The sequence below is a fragment of the Hordeum vulgare genome, chromosome 7H (assembly GCF_904849725.1).
Source record: "Hordeum vulgare subsp. vulgare chromosome 7H, MorexV3_pseudomolecules_assembly, whole genome shotgun sequence".
Classification (NCBI taxonomy): Eukaryota; Viridiplantae; Streptophyta; class Magnoliopsida; order Poales; family Poaceae; genus Hordeum; species Hordeum vulgare.
Genome location: NC_058524.1, coordinates 89749367 through 89760790, shown reverse-complemented (window position 1 = coordinate 89760790; position 11424 = coordinate 89749367).

Sequence of the window (11424 nt, the reverse complement as noted above, 5' to 3'; positions counted from 1 at the left end):
GAGAACTTTGATTTCTGCACAAAAATAACACCAAGGCAATTCTGCTGAAAACAGCGTCAGTCCAGGTTAGTTCCATTCAAATCATGCAAATTATAGTCCAAAACAAGGGCAAAATAGTTTGGAAAAGTAGATACGTTGGAGACGTATCAATGAGTAGGATGAGATCTATCATGTAATCGAGTTAGTTTTGATGGTGATTGATCCCTAGTATCCACTATGTTCTGAGATTGATGTTGCTACTACTTTGCCATGCTTAATGCTTGTCACTAGGGCCCGAGTGCCATGATTTCAGATCTGAAATTATTATGTTGTCACCAATATATGTGTGTTTTAGATCCGATCTTGCAAGTTGTAGTTACCTACTATGTGTTATGATCCGGCAACCCCGGAGTGACAATAACCGGAACCACTCCCGGTGATGACCATAGTTTGAGGAGTTCATGTGTTCACCAAGTGCTAATGTGTTGGTCCGGTTCTTTATTAAAAGGAGAACCTTAATATCCCGTAGTTTCCTTTTGGACTCCGCTGCCACGGGAGGGATGGACAATAGATGTCATGCAAGTTCTTTTCCGTAAGCACGTATGACGACACATGGAATGCATGCCTACATCACATTGACGAACGGGAGCTAGCCACATATCTCTCTGTGTTATAGCTGATGCATGATGAATATCATCCAAAAAAATCACCGACCCATTGCCTACGAGTTTGTCCTACTGTTGTTACTTGTCTTGCTCTGCTACTGCTGCTGCTACTACTGTTGCTACTGTTGTTACTTGTTTTGCTCTGCTGCTGCTACTACTATTGCTACTGATGTTACTTGTTTTGCTCTGCTGCTGCTGCTACTGTTGCTACTACTGTCGCTTGCTACTGTTGCTACTTGCTACTGCTGTCACTACTGTTGTTCCTTGCCGCTGCTACTGCTCGTTACACTGCTGCTACCTGCTACGATCTTCATTCGTTGATCGTATACGGGAACTGACAACTTCCATCAACGAGGCAACTTGGCGCCATTGATACAATCGTTAGGAATAGTCTGCCGTCAACAGATCGTTTCTGACACCGTTGTTATCATACTACTTTGCTACTGATACTTTGCTTGTAGATACTAATCTTTCAGGTGTGGTTGAATCTGACATATTCAGCTACTAATACTTGAGAGTATCCTCTCACCTCCTATAGGCGAATCAACAAATTTGGGTCGAATACTCTACCCTCGAAAACTGCTGCAAACCCACGCGCTGGTGGGCCATCAACAACATTCTTCTAGCCGTTGCCGGGGAGTGCTAGCAGCATTCTTCTGGTGCCGTTGCAGGGGAAGGTTTGTTGTCATCAGCATTCGTCTAGCCATCGCCAGAGATTGCAATCAGTAGACAACAAGAAGGATCATCAAGTGTTCATGGTTAATACAACCACTAGTTTCAAGAAGGGTAAGGGCCCAAAGGGGAACTTTGAGGATGATAAGCCAGTTGTCGCTCCAGTGAAGACACCCAAGGTTGAACCCAAACCCGAGACTGGGTGCTTCTGTTATGAGGGGAGTGGTCACTGAGAGCGGAACTACCCGAGATCCTTGCAGATATGAAGGCTGGCAATGTCAACAAAAGCATATTTGATATACATGTTATTGACATGTGCCTTATTAGTGCTCATTGTAGCTCCTAAGTATTTGATACAGTTCAGTTGCTAATCTCTTATTTACTAATTGGAGGCACCTTTCAAGACTTCTAATTAATCCACATCATTAAAATTAAGTACATTGTTGGATTGTAAAATTAACGTCCAAGATAAGAAAAAAACTTCTGTGACATAGATGGTTCCAGGCGTCCAAAAATATGGAATATGACACGGCCAACTTTATGAAGAAAACATCCATGTGGTCTTTTCAAAAAAAGATAAGACTTTCGTAACAATACTACATGATTCAGATTTGTGAAAGTTTTTTTTTTACATGCAGGATCCGTGAACCCCTTCTACCAATTAAAAGAGGAAATACATATGTAACATCCCAAATTTTCAATTTGGAATGTTATACAATAGATCATCATTGCATATCATATTTTATTGCATTCTTGGTTGATCCTAGAAATTCTACGCAACTCAAGGACCCACGGAGAGAGTTGGGAATTTCGTTATTTTCATAATTGAGTTTTCCCAATTTTTGAAAAGCGGATCATTTGGTTTTAATTATTTTCTCTTCAAGTATTTCTAAATATAAAATAAAAGAGAGGGGATAAAATGACTTCCCCAAAATAAAGAAATATTGGAGGAAAAATATTAAAATCAAATAAGAATTTTATTCCGAGTTTTATTGCTATTTTATTTGAATTAGGAAAAATGTGTTTTTTCAAAATTGCATTAGAGACCCAAATAAATGTTCACCTTGTCCGGCATATTTTTAGAGGACGGGGAAATTTTATTTCAGGATTTTTGGAGTCCGTTTGATATTTCTTTTTATTTATCTTCTGCGTGTCAGAATTATTTATAAAAAAAGTCAAACCGTTTAAACGGGCCATGTCTGACCGGGACTCTATCCCGTCGGCCTTTATAAGCCCAGCCGGGGCGCCCCAAACCCTAACCCTAGCCGCGCCCAACCGCCCCGCCGCCTCACCGCTCAGCCGCCTCGCCGTCGACCCCGCCCCGACGTAACCGGCCGGTTTTTCCCCAAAAAAACGATGTTTTTTTAAAAAACCCTAGATCTTTTTTCAGGTCGGTTTTATTATTTTTTTGGTTTATTTAATTAACGGACGTTCGTCCATACATTCGTTTTAACGAACGTTGTTCATCCGTTAGTCACACACAGCGAACGTTCGTTCGTTAGCCTGTTCGTCAAATTTTCTTCTTCCACGGATTTCCCACGATTATTTCCGATCGCGATTTCTACCCTCATCTTCATTTTAGTTTATCTTTTCGCTCGTTTATCGGAATCAGGTGATTCAAACACCCAGATCTTCGTCTCGAAACCCTCTTTCTGTTTAACCAACTTGAACAAGATTTTAGTACTGTAAAATTTGACTCCAGTTCAAATTAGTAAACGGATCTTGTTTCTTTCGCATTTTGGGTTTCGTTGCTTCGTTTGTTTTGATTCTTTTTGCAAACCGGAGTTCTTCAGTTGAACTTTCTGGTTAGATCTCTTATTTGAGTTTTACCCGTGCATCAAGTTTGAGTGCTTATGTATGTTATTGTTTGTTTACGATAGAGTACCCAGAGTGCGAAACAAGCTACTACGAGTCTCTAGGTTTTGCGGATCATCAGCAAGGCAAGTAACACTTTGATCATACCCCTTTATTACCCAGTTTTATTGCATTAGATCAACCCTCAAACATTGCATGGTTAGGATCTGATTAACATGTGGGTATTGGGAAGTAGATGATGAGGTAGAACCTATTGTCATGTTTATTATCAAACCTTTGGGAGTTACTTCTACGTTATGCTTATATTGCTATGCTATGCTCATAGACGTGGATTGGGTGAGTGTATCCATGACAGATGTGAGTATTGTTAATTAACGGTTCACTTAATGTGGCTACTTAAAATCACATCTGGGTGGATTGGTTGTTAGGGCACCTCGAGAAGTCCAGTGTTGTCCAAGGATATCCCGGAGGAACCGTGTGATCATCCTATGGTCCGCCACCCAGTCTCACAGGGATCATAAGACTATTCATGCTAGAAACTTTCGTGTGCATCCACAAGCCATTATGGGATCTAGCATAGTTGAGTAAGTTGTGTGAAGCTCTTGAAGCGGTAGACTAGCAGATGTAGTGGGTTGTAGGTGGTACGGTCTAACGAGAGTAGAGAGTTAATGCTTCAAAAAGACCGTGTCTCGAATCTCCGACCATGGATGTATTTCGAGTCTTCTGGGAAAAGTGCACAAATCTCTGCAGAGTGTACAAACTAATCATGATTAGCCGTGTCCCCGGTTATGGACATCTTGAGTATCTGGTTCTTGGATTATCATGTTGATCTCATCACTCTAAATTAATTTGTTGGGTTAATGATGAAACTTAATTGGGATTGAGTTGGAGGAACCTTCTCAATGTTTAACAACAACCATGATAGTTAAATAAAACTTATTCCTTTGTTGTAGGATAAAGATTGGCTTTATGCAAAACTGTTAACCATAGAGCTTTCCACCGGCCATATATGCATGTAGTGATAGCAGTTATTCTGTTCATTACTCTATGTGTTACATTGCGAGCATATTCCATGTGATGACCCGTTTCGGGCTGCAATATTTCATGTTGCAGACTTTTTAGACGTCGAGTAAGGTGTCATAGGTCGTTGTGTTTCACTCAGCTATGCCGTTGGAGTTGATGGTCTCACTTTATCTACCAAGCCTTCCATTGTTATCGTTTTAGATGGCCTTAAGCCATATTATTGTAATAAGTTCTCTTTTGACACATTCGATGTAATAAGTGTGTGATTGAAACTCTGTTATAATTCCTCAAGTACTGTGCGTGTCAGCATTATCGATCCAGGAATGACACAGATGCATAGAGACTAGACTGTTTGAGGTCTGGTCGCTACAACATCGGTCATTAATGCATAGAGAAAACATCTCCCTCGCTCCTGTACAATTTTTTAGCAACCTGGGCTTTAAAGTTATCCATCCGTTCCTTTAAAGAGGAGGCAACCTACGTCTCAAAACATCTTATCCGTGCGAAGCGCGCTACTCTGAGTCTCTAGGTTTTGCGGATCATCAGCAAGGCAAGTAACACTTTGATCATACCCCTTTATTACCCAGTTTTATTGCATTAGATCAACCCTCAAACATTGCATGGTTAGGATCTGATTAACATGTGGGTATTGGGAAGTAGATGATGAGATAGAACCTATTGTCCTGTTTATTATCAAACCTTTGGGAGTTACTTCTACGTTATGCTTATATTGCTATGCTATGCTCGTAGACGTGGATTGGGTGAGTGTATCCATGACAGATGTGAGTATTGTTAATTAAGGGTTCACATAAGGTGGCTACTTAAAATCACATCTGGGTGGATTGGTTGTTAGGGCACCTGGAGAAGTCCAGTGTTGTCTGATACGTCTTCAACGTATCTATAATTTTTGATGGTTCCATGCTATTATCTTGTAAAACTTTGGATGTTTTGTATGACTTTTATATCCTTTTTGGGACTAACTTATTAATTCAGTGCCAAGTGCGAGTTCCTGTTTTTTCTGTGTTTTTGACCCTTTTGAGAGGATGATTTTAAACGGTGTCCAAACGGAATAAAACTTCCGAAAAGATTTTTTCCATAACAGAAGATACGCACCAGACTTGAGAACCAAGGCAGGGGCCAGCATGGGACCCCACAAGCCCCCTAGGCGCGGCCAGGGGGCCCGCGCCTAGCAGGCTTGTGGGCCCCTTGTGGCTCGTCTGCCCTACCTCTTCCGCCTATAAATTCAAAAAAAATCCAAAACTGCCAAGGAGATCCACGAAAATAATTTTCCGCCGCCGCAAGCTTCTGTCTCCGCAAGATCCCATCTCGGGCATGTTCTTGTGCCCTGCCGGAAGGGGGATTCAGATACGGAGGGCTTCTTCATTAACACCATGACCTCTCTGATGATGCGTGAGTAGTTCACCATAGACCTTCGGGTCCATAGCTAGTAGCTAGATGGCTTCTTCTCTCTCTTGGATCTTCAATACAAAGTTCTCCGTGATCTTCATGGAGATCTATCCGATGTAATCTTCTTTTGCGGTGTGTTTGTCGAGATCCGATGAATTGTGGATTTATGATCAGATTATCTATGAATCTTATTTGAGTTTCTTTTGATCTCTCTTATGCATGATTTGATATCCTTGTAATTCTCTTCAAGTTGTGGGTTTTGTTTGGCCAACTTGATCTATGATTCTTTCAATGGGAGAAGTGCTTGGTTTTGGGTTCATACTGTGTGGTGACCTCACCCAGTGACAGAAGGGGTAGCGAGGCACGCATCGTGTTGTTGCCATCAAGGGTAAAAAGATGGGGTTTTCATCATTGGTTTGAGTTTATCCCTCTACATCATGTCATCTTGCTTAAGGCGTTACTCTGTTCGTCATGAACTCAATACACTAGATGCATGCTGGATAGCGGTCGATGTGTGGAGTAATAGTAGTAGATGCAGAAACTATCGGTCTACTTGTCTCAGACGTGATACCTATATGTATGATCATTGTCTTAGATATCGTCATGACTTTGTGCGGTTCTATCAATTGCTCGACAGTAATTTGTTCACCCACCGTATTATTTGCTATTTTGAGAGAAGCCTCTAGTGAACACTATGGCCCCCGGGTCTATTCCACACCATATTTTCAGCCTTACAATTTTACTTCGTTGCACTTTCCGCCTTCAGATCTCACTTTGCAATCAATCTTGAAGGGATTGACAACCCCTTTATAGCATTGGGTGCAAGCTCTTTTGTGTTCGGGCAGGTACTCTGGACTTGACGTGATTCTCCTACTGGATGGATACCTTGGTTCTCAAACTGAGAGAAATACAACTGCTCCTGTGCTGCATCGCCCTTTCCTCTTCAAGGGAAAAACCAACGCAAGCTCAAGAGACGACAGAAGGATTTCTGTGTCGTAGCATTGTCCTAGGATATCCCGGAGGAACCGTGTGATCATCCTACAGTCCACCACCCAGTCTCAGAGGGATCATAATATTATTCATGCTAGAAACTTATGTGTGAAGCCACAAGCCATTATGGGCTCTGGCATAGTTGAGTAAGTTGCGTGAAGCTCTTGAAGCGGTACACTAGCACATGTAGTGGGTTGTAGGTGGTACGGTCTACCCAGAGTAGAGAGTTAATGCTTCAGAAAGACTGTGTCTCCAATCTCCGACCATGGATGTATTTCGAGTCTTGTGGGAAAAGTGCACAAACCTATGCAGAGTGTACAAACTAATCATGATTAGCCGTGTCCCCGGTTATGGACATCTTGAGTATCTGGTTCTTGGATTATCATGTTGATCTCATCACTCTAAATTAATTTGTTGGGTTAATGATGAAACTTAATTGGGATTGAGTTGGAGGAACCTTCTCATTGTTTAACAACAACCATGATAGTTAAATAGAACTTATTCCTTTGTTGTAGGATAAAGATTGGCTTTATGCAAAAATGTTAACCATAGAGCTTTCCACCAGCCATATATGCATGTAGTGATAGCAGTTATTCTGTTCATTACTCTATGTGTTACATTGCGAGCATATTCCATGTGATGACCCGTTTCGGGCTGCAATATTTCATGTTGCAGACTTTTCAGACGTCGAGTAAGGTGCCATAGGTCGTTGTCTTTCACTCAGCTATGTCGTTGGAGTTGATGGTCTCACTTTATCTTCCAAGCCTTCCGTTGTTATCGTTTTAGATGGCCTTAAGCCATATTATTGTAATAAGTTCTCTTTTGACACATTCGATGTAATAAGTGTGTGATTGAAACTCTGTTGTAAATCCTCAAGTACTGTGTGTGTCAGCATTACCGATCCAGGGATGACACAGATGCATAGAGACTAGACTATTTGAGGTCTGGTCGCTACAAGATGGTATCAGAGCATACGCTGACTGTAAAACACGACCACTAAGCTAAAATCATAGGTCACCCATCTCTCCTCATTTCTGACTTCTCTCCCTTTCTACTCTATAGGATGGCGGATGCAAGGAACAAGTTCACACAACCGGATGAAGATACACCTTTTGGAAGACACTTGAAGGAAGTTACTAGGTATTTGAACATCGGGATACCAAGCTTCACCGGGACCTACATCGCCACTTTACCAGAAGAGGAGCGTTGGAACATTCAAGTTCAAGTTCCAGGAAGGACGTTCATGCCAGTCCCGAGCCCATAGAGTTTTCCTTTGATGCACCAACCTGGAGTCTAGGAAAGAGCATGGCAGCCCACGTCACCATGGGACGCATTGGAGAAGTTTACCACAATGATCTCAAGGATACTATCTACCAGATTTGTGGGCGCCGAGACGAGCAATGGGAGATGATCAGCACCAGGAGTGACAGATCCATTGCAGCTTTCATCCAGGAGTTAAACCAACACGTTCGACGCGAGGAGAACCAGATGTGCGCAAGCATGAATGATCTGAAGAAGGCAATGACCAGGATCACGGAGCTGGAGGAAGAACTCAAGTCTACACACGATGGATACGAGGAGGAGGTGAAGATACTTGTGGAGAAGAATGACGATTTGACAAAGAAGCTAGAAGTATTCATGGTAGACCCCGCGCCAAGAGGAGATGAACACGATTCCACTTGTCCGGAAAACTACATCATCATCGACGACACCGACTCAGATCCTGACGATAGCGATGATGACTATGTTGATGAAGCTGGAGCAGATATCATGAGTCTTCCACCGATAAAAACTTCTAGTCGACCACCATATCAGTAGTAGTATTTCCCCATGTATATAGTATAGTCTGAGCACTTCTGTAACGGTAGTTAGACCGTTTGTGTGCCCTTGTTTGAATTGATTGAAGTGATATGATTGTGTTTGTCTCATGAGCATATGGGTACTGTTTTCTCTTTAGACCTCATTATATTCTGTTTTCTCATCTTTTCTAAACCCCTCAGATGCCTCCGAGACGTGACCCTGGATTTGCTTTCCCGCCAGAGCTCACTCAGTTGATCCAGCAGCATGATACCCTGATGCAGCTACTAGTCCAGAATTAGAACCAGGGGAACAACAACAACAACCCACCGCCACCACCACCACCTGTTGATCACTTAGCACGTTTCTTAAGGCTAAATCCGCCGGTGTTCTCTAGTAGCACCGAGCCGATTGTGGCAGATGATTGGCTCCACAAGATTGGAAGGGAGTTGACCACTACATGATGCACGGATGCGGAGAGAGTGCGTTTTGCCGCACATCAGGTAGATGGACCCGCAACATCATGGTGGGAGAATTTCACAGTCACCTACCCCATCGACACTGTCACATGGGTCCAGTTTTAGCAGGCTTTTCGCACCGCCCATGTTTCAGCAGGAGCTATGGCCATGAAGAAGCGCGAGTTTCGCAACTTGCGCCAAGGAGGACACTCAGTGGGCCAGTATGTGGATGATTTTAGTAAGTTAGCACGTTATGCCCCGAATGATGTCGCTACAGATGCTGCTAAGCAGGAGAAGTTCCTGGAAGGACTGAATGATGAGCTGAGCATGCAGTTGATGGTGGCAACCTTCAACAACTATCAGGAGTTGGTAGATAGAGCTCTCATGATTGAAGGTAAGCAGCAGCAGATTGATAAACGCAAGAGGAAGTATGGACAAGGGAAGTACAATTTAGGAGCTCAGCAGAGGCCCCGATTTACCCCAAACTCGGGAGAACACATTCACCAAGTCCATCATTCCCATGGAGGGAGTTCACATAATCATAATGGCCCCAAGAATGGGAATGGGAATGGAGGAAGCAACAGAGAGAACCGTTCCAACCCAGCAACGCCCGCCAAGAAGGATCTAAGTCACATTACTTGTTTAAAGTGCGGGAAGAAGGGACATTACGCCACGGAGTGTACTGAAGCAAAGAATGGAAATGGCAATGAAAGCTCTGGGAACAAGCCCAACCCTTTCAACAGGGGACAAGTGAACCACGTTAGCATGGAGGAGGTTGAAGCACAATCCGATGCAGTAATAGGTAAGTTTTTTGTTAAGTCATTTACTGCAATCGTTCTTTTCGATACTGGTGCATCGCATTCATACATATCAAGGGGATTTGTGGATAAGTAAAACCTGCCAACCCAAGCCCTTAGGTCACCCATGTTAGTAACCTCGCCAGGAGCAGAGTACAAGGCTAGCCTATGGTGTGACCGGTTACCATTGAGGATTTGGTAACTACGTGTTCCCCTTAGACCTAATAGTATTGGAGTCACAAGGACTGGATGTAATATTAGGCATGGATTTTATCACGGGATTGCTCACGACTCGTTCAGGCTATGACTCGATTTGGGTTGTAGTCGATTGTTTGACGAGGTAGCTCATTTCATCCCAGTAAAGATCACTTACACCTGTGCTAAGTTGGCAAAGATATACATGACCATGATCGTGTGTCTGCATGGAGTTCCGAGGACCATTGTATCAGATAGAGGAACCTAGTTTACCTAAAAGTTCTGGAATCAGTTGCATGAAACTTTGGGAACCAGGCTAGAGTTTAGTACAACCTTTCATGAACAGACAGATGGACAGACCGAGAGAGTCAATCAGATTCTGGAGGACATGTTGAGAGCTTGTGCGCTAGATTATGGATCTAGTTGGGACGACAATTTGCCATATGAGGAGTTCCCTTACAACAATAGTTATCAAGCCAGTTTGAAGATGGCCCCTTTCGAAGCCTTGTACGGAAGGAAGTGCAGGACACCGTCGTTATGGGATGAAATTGGAGACCTTCAGTTGTTTGGACCAGATTTGATTAAAGAGTCTGAAGAGAAGGTTAAGTTGATTCGTGATAGACTCAAGGTAGCCCAGTCCAGGCAGAAGAGCTATGCGGATTCAAAATGCAAGGAGATAGTTTATGAAGTCGGAGACAGAGTTTATCTTCGTGTGTCCCCATTTCGAGGAGTTAAGCGTTTTGGAGTTAAGGGAAAGTTAGCACCACGTTTTGTGGGACCATACAAAGTTTTGGAGCGTATGGGAGAAGTTGCTTACAAGTTGGAATTGCGAGAAGGATTGTCAGGAGTTCATGGTGTGTTCCATGTTTCCTAGTTGAAGAAGTGCCACGCAGAGATGGCCGATATTCCTGTGAGAGATACAGTGCCACTGGAAGCGATTTAGTTGGATAGCAATTTGACATACGAGGAGAAACCATTGAAGATTCTCGAGTTTGCCAGCCGAGTCACATGCAGCAAGGTTATCAAGTTTTGCAAGGTTCAATGGAGCCACCATACCGAGGATGAAGACACCGGGGAACGAGAATAAGACCTATGGAAGGATCACCCGCACCTATTCTCTAGCCAACGCGAATCTCGAGGGCGAGATTCATCTTAAGGGGGGTAGGTTTGTAACATCCCAAATTTTCAATTTGGAATGTCATACAATAGATCATTATTACATATCATATTTTATTGCATTCTTAGTTGATCCTATAAATTCTTCGCAACTCAAGGACCCATGGAGAGAGTTGGGAACTTCGTTATTTTCATAATTGAGTTTTCCCAATTTTTGAAAAGTGGATCATTTGGGTTTAATTATTTTCTGTTCAAGTATTTCTAAATATAAAATAAAAGAGAGGGGATAAAATGACTTCCCCAAAATAAAGAAATATTGGAGGAAAAATATTAAAGTCAAATAAGAATTTTATTTACAGTTTTATTGCCATTTTATTTGAATTAGGAAAAATGCGTTTTTAAAAATTGCATTAGAGACCCAAATAAATGTTCACCTTGTCCCGCATATTTTTAGAGGACGGGGAAAATTTATTTCAGGATTTTTCGAGTCCGTTTGATAGTTCTTTTTAT